The 22,435-nt window shown below is 42.6% G+C and overlaps 1 protein-coding gene across 2 annotated transcripts in view; it reads right to left on the bottom strand.

The window, feature by feature from the left end:
* IL1RL1 (interleukin 1 receptor like 1) overlaps positions 1-19,813 on the bottom strand; it is a 77,152-nt gene extending 57,339 nt beyond the window's left edge. For both annotated transcript variants that reach the window (XM_012471509.1, XM_012471510.1), the window contains exon 1: positions 19,753-19,813. The gene's annotated coding sequence lies outside the window, so the exon portion shown is untranslated. The remainder of the gene's footprint in view (positions 1-19,752) is intronic.
* Positions 19,814-22,435: the final 2,622 nt, after the last annotated feature.

Genomic DNA, 22,435 nt, shown 5'->3' with positions numbered 1-22,435 from the left:
AAGGCTAGATGAGAAAAGGCCTAAGGATCTAGTGCAGGGAGCTGATTGTTGCCTACCATGAGATGGTTTCTATGGAGTTAACAGGTACATTAGGAAAAATAAGAACATGAAGGCACCTTGTCTGAAAGGAAGATGGAAAGCAACTGAAGTCTTTCATTCTATGACCACCAAATATCTCAACTTGGCCAAATTCAGTGAGTGATTTGTCCAATCTCTCTCTTCTGCTGATTTCTTTGATATGGTCACTTTTAATCACTCTGACTCTATAGTATCTATTTACTAAAGAAAGTAACTCTATTTTTACATAGATTTCTCAGCAGACAATACTTCTCAGAAAACTCTCCTCTGCTTCATTTTGCTGCCTATCTTCCTCCACCCAGCATTTCCCTGTGGGCATCCCTATGGGCTCAGTCAGAGCCATGGATCTCGCTTCTCCAGCTCAGTTTTCTCCTTTGCAGCCTGGGTGTTCCCACTCACGGCCTCACTTACCTCGTGATTTCATACCGTCCTGGCAGATGGCTTCCAGATGCACTTCTCCAGCCTACCCAAGTGCTTTTTCCTCCACCTAAGCTTTTATTTCTGGTTATTTTGAAATCCAAATACAGATGAGTTTCTTGCTGAAGCTAACAATTTATCACATCCAAAGTTAAAGTAAATCATTCCCATATACTCTCCTTGCCATTATTCTCTATTTCAAGGTCCCTATATCTCACATTCTGATGTCATCTTCTTCTCCCTCCTACCTCCCTGCTTGCTGCACCCACCCCACCCTCCTGCCTCTCATGTACACAGACATCCAGGCCACAAATCTCCTGGATTGCCAGTCGTCTCCATCTTCACAGCAATAACCACATTCAGTGTCAGACCTCTGTCACTCCAAGAGCCACATACCAAGTTCCCTGATAATAGTTTTTCAAAATTATCTTCTTAACATGTTGCTATACTACTGTGTGGTCAGCTGATTAAAATAGAAAAGGTAAGACTAAAGAAAAATTAAAATGACTAATAGATTCCACTTGTCGCCAACTGTGATCCTTTCACAAGAGCTCCCTGGAGAACAATGTTGAAAAAGATACTGAAAATCCATTCAGGCTCCGTATTAGAGTTCTATCATCCATTGGTGCTATTTGCTGTAAGATAGGGGATGGAATTGGAAGCCTAAATAGCAGGTCAGTTGCAATCCTTGGTAAGAATATTAGACTGAATATCAAAAAGTCTGTCTTTTAATACCAATGAAAGAGCTAGAAAATCCATAGAAATTCTAAAAATTCTGTAAGTGTGATTTTGCTAATTTATATTAGGAAATGATATGTTTCAACTTTTACTCCTTGGCTCCTTTTAAGTTATTAGTTTTTGTCTCTTGTATAGCTATGGTTGTCTTCTGGAGCTATTTATGATTAAAAAAAAAAAAAAGAGCTTTGACAAGAAATGCCTGACCCAGAACATTTGAACGGATGAATCAATTATCCCACCAATACTTACTTGGGTTCTGATGTTACTCTTTTTGCACATGAGATCAATAGTATATACACTGAATCTTCCAAAAGAAGAGCCACCTTGAGAAAACACACCCTTTGAAAAGCAAACTCTCTTAGCAGCTCCGAACATCTTTCAGCAAGCAATCATGTTTATGTACAAAGCAGAAGAGAGCAGGATTTAAGATTCACAGTTAGATAATTGTGAGAGGGTGTTTCTAGGGACTATAATTTTGCAATATCATTCTGGGTGCATGGTAGATGGTAACTCACATGGTATTATCAACCCAAATTTAGTTATAAAAACTTTTTGCATGAATTTTTAAATACTTATCATCAAGGTTAATAATTCTAATATACAATCTTTCCTTGTACAGGCATTAACTCAATTGCTGTTGCCCACGAAGCAATAGCTGCTTCAGAAAAACACTAGGTACCCCTGAAAGCATACAGTGGCCTCTTGGTTTCACCCCCTGGTGATTAGTCTTGCTGGAATAGTTTACCTTTGGAAACTTTTCAGCAGATTTCCCAAAGCTTTCTTTGAGTATTATATGAAGCATAAGTTGTATAGTTCATATGAGGTGCCCAAATATACGTGCATTTAAAAATACGCTCTTTTTAAAAAGTTCTGCCATTTACTAAAGATAGAATCATTCATCAATTATTCTTCTGTCCTGGTTAAATATACTGAGAAGGACCAAAACTTAGGAGTGTGCTGTAGGGCAGACTCTTTGCTGAGCACATTACAGGCATCATCTGCTTTCTTCAGATTAGTCCTACAGGTAGGCATTATAAACACTTTGCAGGGTAAGGAAACTTATATACAGATAATTGGCCCAATGTCACGAAATTAGTATGAATGGAATTGGGGTATGAAACCAAACAGCCTAGCTCCAAAGCTTCATTTCAACACTTTACCACACTTCCTGACAACGTTCACATCTATTCACTGGCTTGCACAGACTGTCTCAGTTAAAGACTGAAAAGTAAGTGGAATTAGACAGAAACAAGGCTGAGGACAACACAGTAGAAGCAGAATACGCAAGTAAAGAATGATCTTAAGAATTGTACCCAGCCAGATGTGGTGGCTCATGCCTGTAATACCAGCACTTTGAGAGGCCAAGGTGGGCAGATCACAAGGCCAGGAGATTGAGACAGTCCTGGCTAACATAGTGAAACTTCATCTCTACTAAAAATACAAAAAAATTAGCTGGGCATGGTGGCACACACCTGTAGTCCCAGCTACTTGGGAGGCTGAGGGAGGAGAATCATTTGAACCCAGGAAGTGTAGGTTGCAGTGAGCCGAGATAGCATCACTGCACTACAGCCTGGGTGACAGAACGAGACTCTGTCTCAAAAAAAAAGAAAAGAATTGTACCCTCTGTTTGAAGAGGGCTGAATAGCAAAGCAGCCAAACCTGAACTGTGCACATAAATAAAGCAACGGCTTATGGGTTTGAGTGGACTAGTGGGTTTTGGAATGTTCTAGAAGATTCTAATAGAAGTTTCAGTTGGCACTGGAAGGAAGCTATTGTAGAACCAGGCTTAGTTTGACTCTAGTTTGATTTCAGTGGACTCATGCAGAGACTAACCATTGATCACTTTTTGAAAACTTTAGCCTCCTAATTTTAAATTTCTATTGCCCATGAAATGCTTCAGAACTTCGTGCCAACTCTACCTTTTGCAGGATTACAGATGCTGTATTCTATTTATTTTTAAATTAAATATTTTTTTCTGAATACAAAATGATAAATATAATGCAAAACTTTTAATGAATAAAAATTATAATATGTTAAAATACATCATATAATTTATAACATATATGTATTTTAATAAAGAATAATATCTATAATCTGTAATATATCATATATGCAATGAAAAATGCAAAGAAGAAATAAAAACCACTTCTCATCCTGCCACGTGTTAAAGTATGTCTGAAAGACCTTGATCATGGAATCCATCTATCTGCCCCAGCTCAGCCTCTGCTAAGAGTCAGAAGTCTGTCAGCTTATGGAAGAGGAACTGGAATGGTGAGACCTTTGGGTGTGAAAAGTCTTCTCTTCCCTAACAGGGAGAATCTAGAAATCATCTCAGCTCTCATGCACAATAAGCTGGTTCGAAGCAACTCCTCAGGTGTACATGTGAGCATCAGGCTGAAGTTCCGACAACACCACATCCCCTCACCACACCTCCCGACCAGATGCCTGCCTGCCTCAGGTGCCCCCTGCAGACAGAGCCTCATTCTCAACTCACCGATTAATTAGGCCACAGAGTCTGAGCTGCACCTCACACCGTCTGCCCACTTCTCCAGCATTGGGACCTATTTCTCAGATATCCACGAAGCACTAAACTAGGTGCCCACTTGAAGAAGATAAAGCAGGAGGCCAGAAGTTTTGAAGCTGCCCCACGTCTCCTGCAAGCTGGATTCTTTGTGCATTAAGTTGTGTACAGACTGAATCTGACTGTCTACATTGAGAGAAGAGACCCATAGCTGGTTGATGAAGCCCTGCTCCCATATTTTGAGGCTGTTCCTTAGAAAAGTACCCACTACTCCTCTGTTTGGAAGGGAGAGTTCAGTTTTGGCTCCCGAATAACTCTGCAGTGGGTTGCTGCGTGATCTTAAGTACATTTCTGCAACTGGGGCAAAAATTCATGACCTAATCATCTCATCTTGTTATGCCCAATTATAATATCCAAGTAGACCAGCAGAAATTGAACAATAAACTCAAATGACAATATAATAATATCCCAATTCCACCATGCCTGGCGAATAGATATGCACTGTTTCTCAGCTGGGAAGGCGCACGTTGGTCAAGTAATTATTTTTGCATTCTGTGCATGTCCACACATGACCAAAAAAAAGTTTCCCTCTATTGATTTTAGGATTATAAATAAATTTTACAAATTTTCAAAGATGGAATCTGTGAATAAAGAAGGTGGACTATATGTTCTCAAAGCCCAGGACACAGTACATTCCAGACCCATGTTGTGTTGCCATCCAAAGATCACAGAAAGAATCTAATTTGCATAGAGGAGACAGCAGAGACAGAGAAAATGCAAAGAAAGAATGTCTCACATTAGCCTTGCCACGACCCCAACTAGTCTTGTGTACAGGCCTCCTGAACCCAAGAGGGAGGACCCTTACATGATGTCAGAGGGAGGATCCTCCAGAACCCCAACTGAGGACGCTTGCATGATGTCCTCAGCCTCTGATCATCACATTTGGATGAAATTTTTCCTCTTACGGGTAACTGTGGTTCTATGCTTGCTATGTTCTGAAAGAACTTTATCCCCTTCTACACCCTCTTTCCTTACTCAGGGAGGTTTGTTAGGGAGGAGGTCTGCAAATAACATTTTCAAATATCCAATACACAATGTGTTACCTGGGAAACTGCCAGGCAAGTGACAATAGAGACATCTGACAGGCAGAGTCCTACAGGGAGAAACCAAACCCCCAACTCATGCGAGCGGCAGCAGCTGGGCTCCTGTGCTCTCAGCTGAGCAGCAGTCCTACTCTCTGGGTGAGTAGTTCGCTGGGAATCATGTCATAGAGGTGTCAGCTCTGAATTTCAGCATGTGAGTCTGCAGACTTCAAAACCCGAGATTGCTCTTTAAGTACCTTAAAGGCTGTACTCTTCTACCCTCCATTGGAAAACAAGACTGGGAGTCACTAGTGTGTGAGATTTTAGGCAGAAATGCATCTATTTTTCTCTCCTTATTCTGTGTCTCTTCTAGGAGTATGAATTGTAAAAGCTGCAGGGCATGTGTGCTTGAGACTTTTTGTTAGAGGATTCTTAAGCCACAGGGTGGGGCAGGGGTGAGGGCTGGCAACAAGAGTTAGCTGCCCACATTCTGTTCCTCTTTATAATATGAGGGAGAGTCTGTATTGTTGGAGGAACTCCCTCTTGGGTTCAGGAGGCCTGTACACAATCTGTCCAGCAGAAAGGATCATTCTCTGCTTAGTGGCTTTATGTAAATTATGGATCACTAATTGCAAAACTTCTGATCAAGAATTGTGGATTTCAGCTACTCAATCTGTGGGTTCAACCACTAGAAGTGGTTGACTTTTATCACAGGGCAGATACAATGGATGACCTTATCACATAGTAAGTCAACAATTCTTTTGGGTAGAGACCAAAAAAAAAAAAAAAAAAACCCCACCTCAAAAGAAACCTAAAGAAATTTCAAAAGATATACACTGTTTTACTGGGGTTTTTTGCTTTTTGTTTTTCAGACAAAGCCTCACTCTGTCGCCCAGGCTGGAGTGCACTGGCACTATCTCAGCTCACTGCAATCTCTACCTCCCAGGTTCAAGTGATTCTCCAGCCTCAGCCTCCCGAGTAGCTGGGACTACAGGCATGCACCACCACACCTGGTGAATAGATAAGCACTGTCTCTAAAAATGTTGTTAGATTAGACACTAAAGAATAAATGGTTTTCATTTAAAACAAAGAAAAGAAAAGGGAAAAAAAGGGAACTCTAAAAGAAGGCTTGCTCTGCATACGTAAAACAACTACCCTGAGGTTTATGAGACAACAGCAGAAGTCTTGTGATGTAACATAGGTGAGTTGGCATTCCTTGCCCTGGAGAAGAATGTAACTGAACATTTCATTCTGATGGGCTGCTTCTGTGCTACACAGCCTAAGGGTATCTTGGTGGAGAAAGACTGTTCCCAGGGATTCCAAGTTAGAGAGGGCATATTACAAGTCAGGAGCGTGACCCCACCCAAGACCCTCAGTTAGGAGCGTGGACTGGTCACCAGAGTTCCCAGCACAGTTGTGGCCCGTTAGAAAATAATGGACACTCAATCTTGAAGTGCAAACCAAAAAGCGGGACCCTCCGAGACCATGAGTACCTTGTGGCAGCAATGGCCATCTCCCATCACAACCCATGTGGTGGGGAAGAGCAGTAGCAACACTCCTGAGCTCCCTGAGTTGATGAAGAAGGTAGTATCTATAATAATTGTGAAACATTTTTTTAATGGAGGAACATGTACCATTATTTAAGGACTTAATTTTGACCTAAAGGCAAAAATCCATATTCATTTTGCAGGGTCATTCAACAGGAATGTCACTGAGGAGAATTCCCTCTTACAATGGCTCATTGTGCTCCCAGGCTCATTTCAAATCTACTGCAGCAGTCATAGTCTCGCACCTATTGTCAGATTGCTGGAGCAATCCCTATTGACAGTTGCCCCTCATTTGCATGAAGCATGGGCAGACCAACGCTCAACTTCAGCCAAGGTTACTCTTCCTTACCAGCCCCAGAGAGACCCATCCAGCTGAGAGCATTGGGAAAATGACTGCAGCATCTCTGAGTAGGCAGCTGCTAGCAAATAGGCAACAAGACTGTCCCCACTTCACATGTTTTGACATGACGGGAAACCCTTGTGTTCAACAAAAGGGGTCAGTTCCAGAGACTTCGTAATGGGGGCCAGTAATTCAATTCAACTATATTGATTCAAACTCAGCTGAGAATTTACAAAGGTAAAAGGTGAGTGTAGATTTTTTTTCTATGCCCATTTTTCGGTCACTACACCCTAGAAAGTGGTCTTTCTAGGAACTAGAGAATTGGACCAGTGGTTTCCCGATACCTTCTTTGGGGTGAGAAAGCCTGACATAAAAGGACAGGTGTGCAGCTGATGTGCATTCACATTGATAATCATGTCATGCACCTTCCAGGGAAAATTGATAAGAACCATAACTATAGGCTACACTTCCTCTAGAACCAGACATTAACTCAACAGAGATTAAAAAAAAAAAAAGCCTAACATTTCTTTTATGACAACAGCAGCTACTTAAACCAAGGAACTCAATATTTCCACATGTATTAGTATAACAAAGAGATAGTTCCACAGTTTTTCTTTTTTGAGACAGGTTCTTGCTCTGCCGTGCAAGCTGGAATGCAATGGCATGAACACCACTCACGGCAGCCTTCGATATCCTGGGCTCAAGCAATCCTCCCACCTCAGGCTCCTGAGTAGCTGGAACCACAGGCATGTACCACCATGACTGGCCAATATTTTATTTTTTGTAGAGGCAGGGTCTTTCTTGGACTCCTGAATTCAAGCAATCCTCCTGCTCAACCTCCCAAAGTGCTGGGATTACACACATGAGCCACACATTTAGCCGTTCCACCACTTTATACAAAAGTAAGTCAGGGCAGTGAAAAAGGATGCTATATTTAACAGGGAACTGTAAAAAAAAATTAAGAATCTCAAGATCCCCAAACTTATTATGCCAAAGAGAGAGTTAAGCCTGCACACTGTTCTCTGGGAACACCTCCATCCCTTTCCCAGAGAAGTAGCTATTGTTGCACAAACTGGCATCTAAATGTTATACATTAGCCAGACCCCCATGGAAAGGCAAAAGGCCTCAAGCATGGCCAGATGGCTGCCCTCACAAATTGCTCTTTGCTGGCCTTGAAATTTTCAAGCTGTATATCTTCCCATAAAGCAAAGACATGTCAATTGTCCTTGGAGTAAATCATTCCTCCACCTACCCTGAGACATCTGCATAATTGAGTCTTTATTTACTCCCTTTTTCTTCAAGCACTCACCTTATCTTATATAAAATATAGATTTACTGAGTACTAACTAAAGTCTCCCAAAAGTGTAACCATTTGCTCCACACATGCTCTCCCCTCTTCCTATAGCCTTATCTCCTTTAGGGAAATGTATGAATACTAAGCTCCTGGAAACCTCTTCAGAGAGCTCAAGCCACAGATGGTTTCTGTGACTTGTGTTGATGAAAGGAGTCAAACTCTGTGAAATATTTGAAGAGATTTATTCTGAGACAAGCCATGGCCCATAACATAGCCCTCAGGAGACCCTGAGAACATGTGCCCAAGGTAGTAGGGGTGGTGCTTGGTTTTATACATTTTAGGGAGACATGAGACATCAGTCAAATACATTTAAGATATATATTGGTTTGGACCAGAAAGACGGGACAACTTGAAGTAGGAGTGCTTCCAGGTTACAGGCAGATTTTAAAATTTTCTGATTGGCAATTGGTTGAAAGAGTTATCGATAGAAAGAAATGTCTGGGTGAAGCAGCATCATTGTCTAGGGTAAATACCTGGGGTTTGTTGTCTCACACCAAGAATATTAAGGACATGGACACACACAAGGAGTGAGTTTAGGAGTGGAGGCTTAATAGGCAAAAGAAAGAGAAAGGAGAACAGCTCTCTCTCTTGTGAGAGAGAAGGACTTCCAAATGGGAACTCCAGCCCAGAATGGGAGTGCACTGAATTTTATAGGCAGGCTTGAGGAGGCAGTGTCTGATTTCCACAGGGCCCAAGGATTGGTTGGACCAAGTGTGAGGTTCACATAACATGTGGAAAAGGCTGGCTACCCCACCCTAATCTTATTATGCAAATAGGCTTTCCACTTGGCCAACACCATGTTGTCTGCACACATGGCTGGAAAAGAGAAAGGAAAATGGAGCCATCATTTTGAACGTGCCTAGTCCCAGGTAGCCTTTTCCTATTGGCACAACTGCTGATATTCACCCATGCTAACTTCTAGCTTACTTGTCTATGTTTGCAGCTCAATTTTACAGGCTGCTCTTTGTTAAAAAAGAAAATGATTTGGGGTCCACTTTTCATTCAAAAGAAAATCTTATTGAGGACTTCCATACCTTCAAGATCTGCTTAAATAATCTCATCTTAACTCCTGTATCATGGGTGACAATAAGAGATTGTGGAGACCAAAGTTTTATCATGCAGATGAAGTCTCCAGTTGGCAGGCTTCAGAGAAAATGGATTGTAAATGTTTCTTATCAGACTTAAGGTCTGTGTTGATGTTAATACTGGTCAGTTTTTCCTGAATTCCAAAAGAGAGGAAGGTATAATGAGTCATGTCCGATGACCCCTCTTTCAGTGGTGGTCTGAACCAGTCTTTCAGGTTAAATTTGGAGCGCCCTGGCCAAGGAGGGATTCCATTCAGATGGTTGGGGCTGGGGGGTGAGGGACCTCCGAATTTTATTTTTGGTTTACACTTATGTTTCGCCTGGGCGCATCTTCAAGCTCTGGCTCAATAAGCCTCAATTAACTAAAACTCTTGCCTCAGTCTCCCATTTTGGTTAACAGAGTACCATGGTCCTAATTACAATAGTTGCCATTTACTGAGATCTTTCTTTGTGTCTGGTTCTGAACTAAGTTCAGATCACTATTAATCCTCAAATATTCTCCTGAGTTCTTCCATAGACGAACGAACATGTTAGCCATTTGGATGATAGAAAGAACCGGAGATTATGGTATTATTATTCTTATTAAATAGGAAACTGAGACACAAGGATATGGGGGCCACATTGTAAGCAGGAAAGCCAGGATGCAAAGTCTAATCAAGGCAACTCCAACACCTGCTCTTAGAGTGATACTGTCTGCCTAATCTCTGTGTTTATTGTCTATTTTGCATCAGTCTTTAGGTGGATGCGTTTGGCTGTGGGTAAGGAAGTAGGTGTAGGCTAAGTTTTCAGTAAGGAAATGCTATTGCTCCACCTTGTGTCCTCGTGCTGTAACTGAGGTCCACTAGCACTGAATACATCATAGATACAGACATATTACAAGAATAGATCACATGTAAGCTTCCTGCTTACTAGAACGTCCTGTGCTAACACAGATATACTGACACCTTTCGCAGAGACAGATAAGGCATTTCAAAACAAACACATATGCTTAGAGAAGTATAACTATCATGTACCCCACAGAACAGAGTACTTAAGAAATGCTTTTTGAAGCAAAAACTCAACTTGTTTCTGGAAATGATAGAGGTCCTCAGAGGTCTTGAGGTCAGCATTTTCTGAGCCTTGTTGAACACAGAACAGTTTAAAATAATAACACGACCTAATATCATAAGTGCTTATGAGATATTTTACATTGAGAATAGAGTATAAAGCAAAGATCATCTCACAGATTAATTATTATAAGAAAACAAAAACTAATGTATAACATTTTTCCAATATGAGAATATTTTTTTTTTTTTTTTTTTTTTTTTTTTTTTGAGACGGAGTTTCGCTCTTGATACCCAGGCTGGAGCGCAATGGCGCGATCTCGGCTCACCGCAATCTCCGCCTCCTGGGTTCAGGCAATTCTCCTGCCTCAGCCTCCTGAGTAGCTGGGATTACAGGCACGCGCCACCATGCCCAGCTAATTTTTTTTTTGTATTAGTAGAGACGGGGTTTCACCATGTTGACCAAGATGGTCTCGATCTCTTGACCTCGTGATCCACCCGCCTCGGCCTCCCAAAGTGCTGGGATTACAGGCTTGAGCCACCGCGCCCGGCCGAGAATATTTTTTAAATAGAAGAATTAAATCATAGTTTTGTTAAGAGAACAAAATATAGTACTGCATGTTGAAATTATATGATAAAAAGTGCGACAAAATCTGTAGATCTTCAAACAAAGAGCTACATGAAGAAAATAGTATGTTGGGAAATGGGATGATGGACATTTGAACATTTGTGCAGGACGGATCCCCACTGAAAGTCCTAGCAGGTTCATGTATGGGTCACCATTCTTTAAAGCAGATTTTCTAAAACGAAGAGAAATAGATAAACGAAATTTAACCTTTTTATTTTAATTTGATCTTAATTATATTTCACAGAAGTCATATTCATGGCATTGTTCATTTGTCTATGGAAGAACTCAGGAGAATATTTGAGGATTAATAGTGATCCAAGGAACTGCGGTTGATAGGAATTTATAAAGAGAAAAGAGATGAAGATGAAGGAAGAGAAATAGGGGAAAGTTTTCTTTTTACCCCACAATCCTATGCAACCCAATCTTCATTCTAATTAAATGCAAGAGTCAGTTTAGGTCCTAGATTCTTATGGTAATAGCATAGACAATCAGAGGTGACCACAAGAAGTTAGGATACCAGTTAGGAGGCTTCTGTGGTAACCCTACCAATAAGTGATAAGGGATAGAATTTAGAAAACAAATGTTATAATAAAGAAGGAAGGAAAAACAAATTGTATTTCTGTGCTTAAAAGTAGAATTAGTCCCACCAACAGTGTAAAAGTGTTCCTATTTCTCCACATCCTCTCCAGCATCTGTTGTCTCCAGATTTTTTAATGATCGCCATTCTAACTGGAGTGAGATGGTATGGGAGTTGGAGAGAGATAGCATGGGGAGAAATGCCAGATATAGGTGATGGGGAGGAAGGCAGCAAATCATGCTGCCATGTGTGTACCTATGCAACAACCTTGCATGTTCTTCACATGTACCCCAAAACCTAAAATGCAATAAAAAAAAAGTAGAATTAGTTGGATGCATTAATTTATTTTACATTGGAATAGAAAGAATAGCAGGAATTTAGGACAGCTCTCAAGTTGGGGTGGTAAAGAATCATTCCCAGAGGTACCAAATACTGGAGGAAAGACACCTGATAGGAAAGAAAAAAGGCATGGTGAGTTTAACTTTGGATATGATGATGTTAAGAGACTGTCTTGACATCATACTCTTAGAAATATGTCAGCTAAATTCTAGGCTAGACCCATTCATTAGTAATTTGTCAATATACAAATTTTGCCAATATACAAAAACTACAGTTAAAGTTGAGGTTACTCAGGCAGAGAAAACAGAGCAAGAAACACAAGGGACAAGAATGGACCCCTGGGATCAGAAACTTTTCAGTGGTCAGAGGAGAACAAGCACCCACAAAGAAAGTAAAAATATTGCTGACCTGACAGCAAGAACCAGAGAGAGGGTAGAGAGAGCTTGTATAAGAGGCAGTGGTAAATATAGCAATGGTAATGCCTCCAAGTGGCTAAGGTTGAAAAGGACAAAGAAGTTTCCATCAGCCATAAATACAGTCACTAATGACTTTTCAAAGTTATTTCAGAGATATGGAGGGTGGCACGTGGCCAGGACACAGGGATTGGAAATGAATATTGGAAAAACCAAAAACAGAAAGTTCTATGCTGTTTGGAAAATGACAGTGGAATGAAAAAGACTGCTGACCTCTCCAACCACACCTCAGAGACATAAAATAGGGGAGAAGTAGCAGCCCCTACAGCAGGCATTGAGTCCTCAGAGGAGATTCAGGTCTCAGTGATGTCAAGAGTGTTCTTTCTGAAGACTGTAGGGGGAAGGAAGCCCATCAACAATGGAACAGTAACTGTTCCTTCTGCCCTCTGCCCTGCTTCCCAAGTACCCCATGCTAGCCTACTGATCCTTCAGGGCTCTGCTTAAATGACTTCCTCAGGAACTCTCTAGGCTCTAAGCATTTCCTTTTCTGTATGTTCCAATAACCCAGGATAGTCTCCTATTGTGCCACTCTTCACTCATGTATTTGTTCAGTATCTGTTTTCTTCCAGACTGCGAGTCTCATGAGACCAGGAAATGCATTTACTATATTCACTATTGTATCTCCATGTAATGACAACTCAATAAATAATTTATGGAATGAATATATTAATCAATCAATTTATAGGGATTCCAGAGAGTAGAGTGTATATGGTTGGTCCAGCAGGGAGCAGTGGGAGAATGAGTGGGTGGGTGGGAAAAATAAGATTGTATTGGAATGAGAGTAGGATAAAGTAGATGACTCGGAGGGACATGGAATTTAGTTTGAGATGAAGAAGAACTTGGATGAGAGACAAATGTATTAACTAGTTTCAGCGTTCTTCCTGTAATTCCAGTCTCAAGAAAGTTCTGTGTTGATATTTTTAAAATTTCAGGTAAAATTCAAATGTGGATGATGCTCACTAATCATGGTACAAACAGTGCCCCAGGGTCTTTGCCCAGATTTTGAAACAGAATATTGGTCATTAGTAGAGACCTGGGTAAAATTGTAGCAAGTTAAAGCCCATCTGCCTATTCACCTACCCATCCATCCATCCATTCATCTCTGCATTCATCATCTGTTCCTTTATCCACACATCCATCTTTACATCCACCCACCTGTCCCTTTATTCACTCATCCATCTGCACATCCATCCACCCATCCATCTGTACATGCACCAACCCTTCCCTTCATCCACCCATCCATTCATACACCCACCCACCCTTCCCTTCATCCACCCATCCATCTGTACACCCACCCACCCATCCCTTCATCCACCCATCCATCTGTACACCCACCCACCCATCCCTTCATCCACCCATCCATCTGTACATCCACTCACCCTTCCCTTCATTCACCCATCCATCTGTACACCCACCCACCCATCCCTTTATTCACTCATCCATCTGTACACCCACCTATCCTTTCATTCACTCATCCATCTGTACACCCACCCATCCCTTCATCCACCCATCCATTTACACATCCACCCAACCATCCCTTTGTTCACTCATCCATCTGTACACCCACCCATCCCTTCATTCACTCATCCATCTGTACATCCACCCATCCCTTTGTTCACTCATCCATCTGTACACCCACCCATCCCTTCATTCACTCATCCATCTGTACATCCACCCATCCCTTCATTCACTCATCCATCTGTACACCCACCCACTCATCCCTTCATCCACCCAGTCATCTGTACATCCATCCACCTGTCCATTCATCTACCCATCAATCTATTCATCCAGTCATCTATCTACGTATCCATTCTTCAAATCTTACTGAGGGCCAGGGTGTAAAGGAGACAAAACCTCTGCCCTTGTGGATTGGTGGAGAGGCAATAAATGAGATAAAATGGAGTAATGGAAGATGATGGGTGCTGAGATGAGTCAAACAGTGAAGAAGAGTGAGGAGTGGGTGTGTGTTGAACTTGGGGTGGTTGGGTGGGTGACAAACCTGAGACAAAAGAGCCAGAGAAAACTTCACTGAGAAGGTGATACTTGAGCAGGACAAAGAATGTAAGGAAGCACATCATAAAAACTGGCTAGAAGTTAGCATACCAGGCAGAAGAAATGGCTGATGTAGAGGTCTTGAATGTTCTAGTCCCTGGCATGTTCAGGATGCAGGCAGGAACCATGTGAGGCAGGAGGAGAAAGAAGGAGGGAGACACAATTAGGATCTGTGTCAGAAGCTGAGGGGACATGATGGGAGGGGTTCGTTGGTTGTTGTAAGGGCTTGATTTAGCTTTTCCTCTAGCAGAGATGGGAGTCTTTGGAGGCTCAAAGAGTGTGACCTAAAACCTGAGACAGGTCTTTAAAAGGTACCTCTGGCTGGTAAGTTTAAGGAGGGTGTCAAAAGTGGAAGGGGGGCATTTGGGAACTATTGTGTCATCTGAATGACAGACTGAGACTCAAGTGATTGAGGTAGGGTCCTAATAAGTGGTAACATTCTGGATATAATTTGAAAGTAAAGCTGACAGAATTTGTCATTGAATTGGGTTTGGGTAGGAAAGAAGGAGGAAAGGAAGATCTCAGGTTTTTGGCCTGAAAGGATGGAACTGGCATTTACTGAGAAAAGAAAGGCCATAGGTAGAGGAGATTTGGAATAGGGCTCCATTTGGAATATATTAAGTCTGACAACTTTCTTAAACATCCAAGTGGCAAGATTAAATGGGTTATTCAGAGCTCAGGGGACAGGTACAGGCAAGGGATACCTGGGCTGGGCATGGTGGCTCATGCCTGTAATCCCAGCACTTTGGGAGGCCCAGGTGGGTAGATCAATTGAGGTCAGGAGTTTGAGACCAGCCTGGCCAATATTATGAAAATCTGTCTCTACTAAAAATACAAAAATTCGCTTGGAGTGGTGGTGTGTGCCTGTAATCCCAGCTACCCGGGAGGCTGAGGCAAGAGAATCACTGGAACCTGGGAAGCAGAGGCTGCAGTGAGCTGAGATTGCACCACTACACTCCAGCCTGGGTGACAGAGAGAGATGCTATGTCAAAATAAAAAAATTGGAGATCACAAGCATATTGATTTTATTTAAAGCCATGAAACCAGATGAGATCACCAAGAGAGAGAAATAACTAGAAATGAGCCTTGGGACCCTCCTACATTAAGAAATTGGGTAGGAAAAAAAAGAACTAGCAATAGAGACACAGAGAGATCAGTTAGATAGAAAGAAACCCAGGAGTTTGCAGAATCTAAAAGTAAGGAATCTTTTAAAGAGGAGGGAATGACCAGTCACTTTAAATGCTAACTGCCATGCACGTAGGATGACGACTGGGAATAAATCACTGGATTTAGCAACACCATATCATGGGAAACTTGAGAAGTTAGTGTTTCTGGAATGGTAGGAATGAAGGCCTATTTAGAGTGGTTTCCAGAAAATGTGGGGCAGGGGAGGAATTAAGGATAATGAGTAAATCAAACTATTACAGGGAATTTTGTTGTAAAGGAGAAGAAAAAAATGAAGGAAAATCTGGAAGGGACTAGGAACAGGAGACAATGTTTGTTTTTAATGGAAGAAATAGTAATCAATGTGTTCAATTTAAGAGGATGCCCAGAGGCAAGGGATAAGTGCTGGAGCAGCCTCCTGAGGCAGGTGAGCAGAGCCTCAATCTAGTGCATAAGGAAAGAGCTGAACCTTGGCAGAAACGTGCATGGGCCATCCTTGGTAAGTGATGGGAAGCTGAAGCAAGGGTGTGCAGATGTTGGGAGCTGGTGCAGATGCTGGTGGGAGTCAGCAAAAGCACTTTTCCAGTGGCTTCTGCTTTCTTGGAAGGTCGTTGGCTGAAGGTGAGGATGGGAAGAGGTACTGGCAGTTTAAAGAGAAAGTGTGGTAGTGAAATCATCCTCTAGGACGGTGGGAGTGAGAAAGAACTCAGTCCATGCAGGAAGTCAGTCAGGCCACAGCAGGGATGCCCTGGAGGTGCGTGGACATGAACTCAAAGTGATGACCCTCAGTATGATTCAGGGTTCCCTCCAGGTCCATCAGCCACACAGCTGCAGACACGGAGGCAGGAGTTGGTTATCACCAGGTGAGATGCCAGTCAGGGACAGCAGAAAGCAAAAGATGGGTGAGAGAGTTGGGGTTGTGTGCAAGGGGGGTTAGGAGGATGGAATTTCACTTGAAAGCATGAAGGAAGGAAGGATAATGAAGAAATGTGTGGGTCAAAGGATTTTATGTTGACTGTTGGAGTTGAGGTAGCAGAAGAAAGGGCCAGGAAGGAAAGAGGCAGAGGTAGAAGAGAGCAAGGCTGGAGGCTGAGATGATGGCCAGGGTTGTGGTCATCAGTGTTGTGGAAATCCAGGGCCTGCCTGGGACTGAATGCTGGGTGAGATCGCTGGTGGACGGCACAGGAGATCACAAGGGTCACATGGAGGGGATCATCTGTGTGGCTTCTAAAGTCGACAAGCAGGATGAATGTCAAGTGGAGTGGCCATGACTCAGGACCAGAGCCTTTGAGAGCTGAGGAGGAGAAGTGACATGAGGTGAATGGGCTGGGAGTGCTGCTACTCGATGCCAGGAGACTCAGCTGTGACCAGAAGCAGCAGGGAAAACACCAGTGGCACCTCCAGCCCCCTTGATTGGAGGACTGTGCAGAAAAACCCTCCTGAGAGGGCAGCAGGGCACAGCACTCAGGGGAGACCCAGTGAAAGGGAAACTGTGCACAGAAGAGTGTGAGATGCAGGGGACTTTGCCAGGGGGGCAGGGTGAGTTCTTGAGAAACTGGGGAAGGTTTCTGAGAATGAGGGAGGGAAGGAGGACAGAAATGGAATTGAGTATTTCTAGAGTGTTACGGAGATTTTGAGAGCAGGGTGATGTAGCAAGTGGGAGACGAGGGGTAATCTGGAGGTGCGTGGCATTCCAGGGATAAAAGGGATCATAGGCTTAGACTTGAGATCTCAAGGAAGAGCATGGTAGTAAGGGTGTGAGAGCAGGGGAAGGAGAGTAGGAATCAGATCCCTCATAGAAGGCTTGGAGGCAGGAGCGACCATCTTACTCCAAGCCCAAGGGACCCTCTGTGCCCCTGTGAATGGAGGTCAGCAGGCCTTCCTTTTTCTGACTTTTCTTCTGACTGTGCTGGCCTCAGTCACTCTGGAGCCAAGTAGCTCAGGAGGCTGGAGGGCCTATAAAGACTGCCCCACACATGGTACAAGGAACTATCAGGGCCACGGGGGAGGCATTCAGGAATCATTCCCAAATGCAGCTTCCCATGGTGTCCCCAAGGCAGTTGCGCCATTAGCAGTCCTGACCTGGTTCCCCAGACCAAAAGGCAAATTAGAAAATGGGATTCAGGTTGTGAAACCAGCAGTATCAGAAAGCCTAAGGAGCTGATATATGCGAGATGGTTGGGTGAGCAAGTGCAGAGGAGAAAATGGCGGTATTTTGTTATGGCAGCCTGAGTGGATGTGGATTAATACAGACAGGGGTATCTGTGTCACAACGTGGGAAGAACTGGGGTCACATACTGGCCTCTCCCACTGGCAGCAATGCCTCCCCAGTCTTATTTGTGACAAGGAGGACTGTGGTCATGGGGGGGGTCTACATTTATGTACCATACAGAGATGTGGATTTTAAGTCCACCATGAGGACAGGCAATGAATGTTCTTTCAACATTTTGAGTTTCCACTAACACAACACTACAAGCCATATGTCTGTGGTTTCCTTGACACAATTCACCTTATTCTGACCAAGCAACACAAAGTCTCATCATACCTAGCAGCACCATAAAATGTAGTGTCTTCACCAACTACGCGAATCTCTTCTCTCTAGCCTGCTGCTTTATGGAACTAGGAGAAGAAAAAAACTCAAAGAGTAAATGACATGACCCAAGAAATGAGCTTCCACCACCTGGAAGGAAGCCACCAGCCTCCTTATTAAAATTGCAAGACACTCTGACCTCAAATATGGAGAAATTCTTCCATATGTCTTTGTGTTGGACATTGTCATTTGTGGGTACCATAATCTATACATAATGATTGCTTTTCAGAAAAACAAGTAGAAAAATAAGCCATTTTTTTCCATTCTAAGATACATCAGAAATTCCAAAATGTACGCTTCAAGATGGGCCAGAAAAGCTGATGACCTGAAAGGAGTTCAAAAGTATGCAGAGGGCTGGGGGTGGAAGTGTCAGTGAGACAGCCAGACTGACATTACCAAGAAAAGGGGCTGGGAGAATCACTCACTTCCTAGAAGAGTATCAGTGGGGCCTCCCAGGAAACTCAATCAGGAGGATCATGCCCCGAAAGTTATTTTGGAAATGTGTAACTCAGCACAGGAAAAGTGAACAAAGGTGAGAATACCCCTTATGGAAATAAGATTCACACATTTTCATGTAAGTTGAGCTCAAGTGAACATCAGCTACCTTGGTGAAGCCATGGGTTCCTGGGACAAATGTTTCAACCAGAAGCCAAAGTAAAATGTAGATCCCAGGCGAGGGAAAAGTCTTCATGCTTCAAAGACCAGAAGAGAAATAGGGGTTGAGTGGAGGAGCCTAGATTATGCCAAAGAGAATAGATAGGTAAGGAATTACAGGAGAGAAATTAAAGGTGAACTAAAAACTAAAAGGGAAAAATCTTATTTGCAAAGAGGATAGTCAAGGGCAAGCTGATGGGAGGTCCCCTGCCCATGCTTAATCCCAGCCTAAGGTAATCTGTGCTAGTCATGCACCCCCAAGTAACAGAAATTGGCTGTGCGTATGATGGATTGCAATGAGCTTGGTGGACAGGTTTGAGAACAGGAACTGACAAAAGGGCTGAAGTGGAAAATGTCTTTGAACCCAGAGTGACATATCTCCCTCTTTTTATCACTTGAGAGTGACAAAGGGGGAAGTTAACCAGCATCAACAGCAATATGACCATGCATTTGCAGTGGCCCCTGGGTGGGGCTCCCACTTCATAAGTCTGCTCTTTCCCTAATTTTGTTTTCTCCATTGGCTACTAAATAGGTGCTGGTGAAATTTACCTCATTTTACTGATTAGCAAAATTACAGAAGGCATCCATTAAACAAATATTTTTGAACATCTGCTCTGGCCAGGCACTGTGTATATCATGGGAATGGAATGGTGAACAAGGTAAAGATGACTTTTCTCCTCATAAATCTAACAAGCTCAATTTATCCAACTGCAGTCAGAGTGCCTGCCATACTACTGATTGACCCTTCTACTCACCCAAAGCTTCTTTCCTTTCCATTCCAACAGCGTCTTTTCAGATGTTCTATTTGGCTCAGATGTGAAAATGTATCATCATGTCCATTGCTATAAGACACTGCTTTTATTTCCTAACCATTGAGAAAATGGACTCTTGCTGGTACACCATCACCAGCTCTCTTGCACAATTGAACATTTCCCAGAACGTTCACCCATCTCCTCCCTCTTCCCCACTCCTCCTCCCTAGGAAAAGCATGCTTCTTTTCCAGGCTCAGCCCCTCCACTTGTGTTCTACGTTTGATCTCTCAATCCTCCCAGCTCCCAATACAGTCTCACCTTTCAAAGGGTTCTTCTATGTCTCAGTTCTGATGTCTGTATCTATCAGCTTCAGATAGTGACATCGCTCACTGAGCATGTTCTAGACATACATGCCCTTATAACTGAAGCCTGCCCTGATCTTCACTTTCCTATGAAACTGCTGCCCTCTCTCCTTCCTTTCTCTGCCCAAATTCTTACAAAAGAGCTCTACGCTGGCCTTCGACACCCCCGCCACACACCTACCCCTTGGAGCCTTAGGGTTTGATTTCTCTGCAATACTCCTGAACTGCTCATTGAAGGTAATGGATTGCCCTCTGACTGACTTGCTAATGGAATCTTCTCAGCTCTCATCTTTTCTACGCTGGTACCATTTGACACTTTGACCACTTCCTCTTTGACACTACTTTTGGCCTCCATGACACCCTAGTTTCTTCTTTCTGTCCCTCCCATCACTCTGATTGCTATTTTTGGATTCATTCACTGATTCTTCTTAAACGTAGGCATTTGCTAAAGATCTCTCTTTCCTTCTTTTCCTAGGGACTCTCATGGATTCCCATAACTTCAACTATCAGCAAATGCTGATGGCTTCAAGACCCATATCAAGCCAGTCCTCCTTCTCACTCCTCACTTCACCTCACCTGCAAATTCACTCATAGTACCTACAAAATATCCATCACGCTAGTTCATTTCTTTCATTACTCACTACCACTGTCCCAATTCAGGCCTCATCATCTCTCACCAGGAGCATTACAATAGCTTCCTAATTATTCTCCATGTTTGCCCTCGTCTTAGTGCACTCAATTTAATTTCCTCCTCAATAACTAGCAATGGTTCCCACAGCCCGTAGAATCATGTCCACATTCATTGCTTAAGAGTCTTCACTCTGGATGCATGTCCTTGCTCCAAATATGGGCAAATTATTTACCTGCTTGGATCTCTGTATCCTTACCTCACAGCATTCTGGTAGGAACCATTGTTCAGGTTGTACGCTGCAAGAATGTGTCCAACTGTTGGAGCAAGTGGCAACTAAAACCCAACCCATCCTCCTATTATTAAGTCAGTTCTATGACCAGGGTGGAGCTTGAGTCTGCTCAGAAAAGGAGGTACTTTTCTCTGCTTCACACAAAGGTACAGTAAGGGTTGGAACTTCCCCAGATTTCTTTTTCAACACATGCGTTTTATCCTCATACTTGACATTCAGACCCAAATCTTCTATTTTTCCCAAATATGCCACATACATTAAGAACTCAGTGCTTATGTTCCTATTGTCTCTACAGCACTTTGTCCTCTCATTCTCAGCCAGGGGAGACCTTCTCATTCTCCAAGGTCACTTGTTTTGGGAGGGTTCTGTGCATTCCTCCTGGCTTGGGACTTCCCTTTGAGTCCTGCATCCTGGTTACACATTTATAGAGCACTTATGTCACTTTGGCTTGGATTGCACTCTTTATAAGGAAACTGTCTCCTCCATTTGCATTGGGTGACCTTAGGTCAGGACCCTGAGTGGCGCCCACCCATGTTTGCTGGTTTGAGCTCAGTACTTCTTATAAACCTGGGATTGTAGCTAAGCACTAGCAGGGTGCAGTTTGGGACACAAAGGTATAGAGAAGAGTTTAAGGGTGAAACATGCATATCTAGAAGGAGCTAGAGTAGATAATGATTTTAAAATAACTTTAGTTAAAGCAATAATAGTAGTCATAGAAAACAAAAAACAAAAAAAAAGAGAGCAATCAAAATTACTTGTAATCCCACCATTCAAACCATTGTCATTTTGCTCTATAACCTTACAAGTGCCTTACAAGTGTGTATGTGTATGTGCATATATATATATATATAATTTATTTATTCTTTTTTGAGACAGAGTTTTGCTGTTGGAGTGCTGTGGTGTGATCTTGGCTCACTGCAACCTTTGCCTCCCAGGTTCAAGCGATTCTTCCACTCGGCCTCCCGAGTAGCTGGAATTACAGGCACCTGCCAACACACCCAGCTAATTTTTTGTATTTGTAGTAGAGATGGGGTTTTATCATGTTAGCCAAGCTGGTCTCAAACTCCTGACCTCAAGTGATGCGCCTGCCTTGACTTCCGAAAGTGCAGTGATTACAGGTGTGAGCCCCATGCCCAGCCATATTATTTAATTTTTAAAATAAATTACCAACTGTTTCACATGTTATACTGTAAATAGCTTCCCATGGCATAAATGCTTTAACATTATTTTAATGTCTGCATCACATTTTATTGTATGCTCGTATCATGATTTATTTAAATATTCCCTGAATTTCATTTATTCCCTGAATTTCATTTATTCTCTGTTTTATGTAACACTGGAGTCAACATCATTATAACTAGATATCTGTTATATAAGTAGATATTACTAATGGTACACCACTAATAATCTCTTAAGAATAAATACCTGGAATTAGAACTTCAGAGTCAAAAATTAGGTGTTGTTTTCTTTTTTCTTTCTTTATTTCTTTTTTTTTTTTTTTTTTTTGAGACAGGGTGTCACTCTGTCCATCACCCAGGTTGGAGCACAGTGGTGCAATCATGGCTCCCTATAGCCTTGATCCCCTGGGCTCCACCATACCTGGTTAATTTTTAAAGTTTTCATAGAGACAGGATACCACTATATTGTCCAGGCTGGTCTCAAACTCCTGGGCTCAAGCAACCCTACTTCTTTAGCCTCCCAAAGTGCTGGATTTATAGG

Source organism: Aotus nancymaae, unplaced genomic scaffold (assembly GCF_030222135.1).
Source record: "Aotus nancymaae isolate 86718 unplaced genomic scaffold, 86718_ANA_hifiasm-v0.15.2.pri h1tg000131l, whole genome shotgun sequence".
NCBI classification, from domain to species: Eukaryota; Metazoa; Chordata; class Mammalia; order Primates; family Aotidae; genus Aotus; species Aotus nancymaae.
This window is presented reverse-complemented; position numbering and strand designations above follow the sequence as displayed.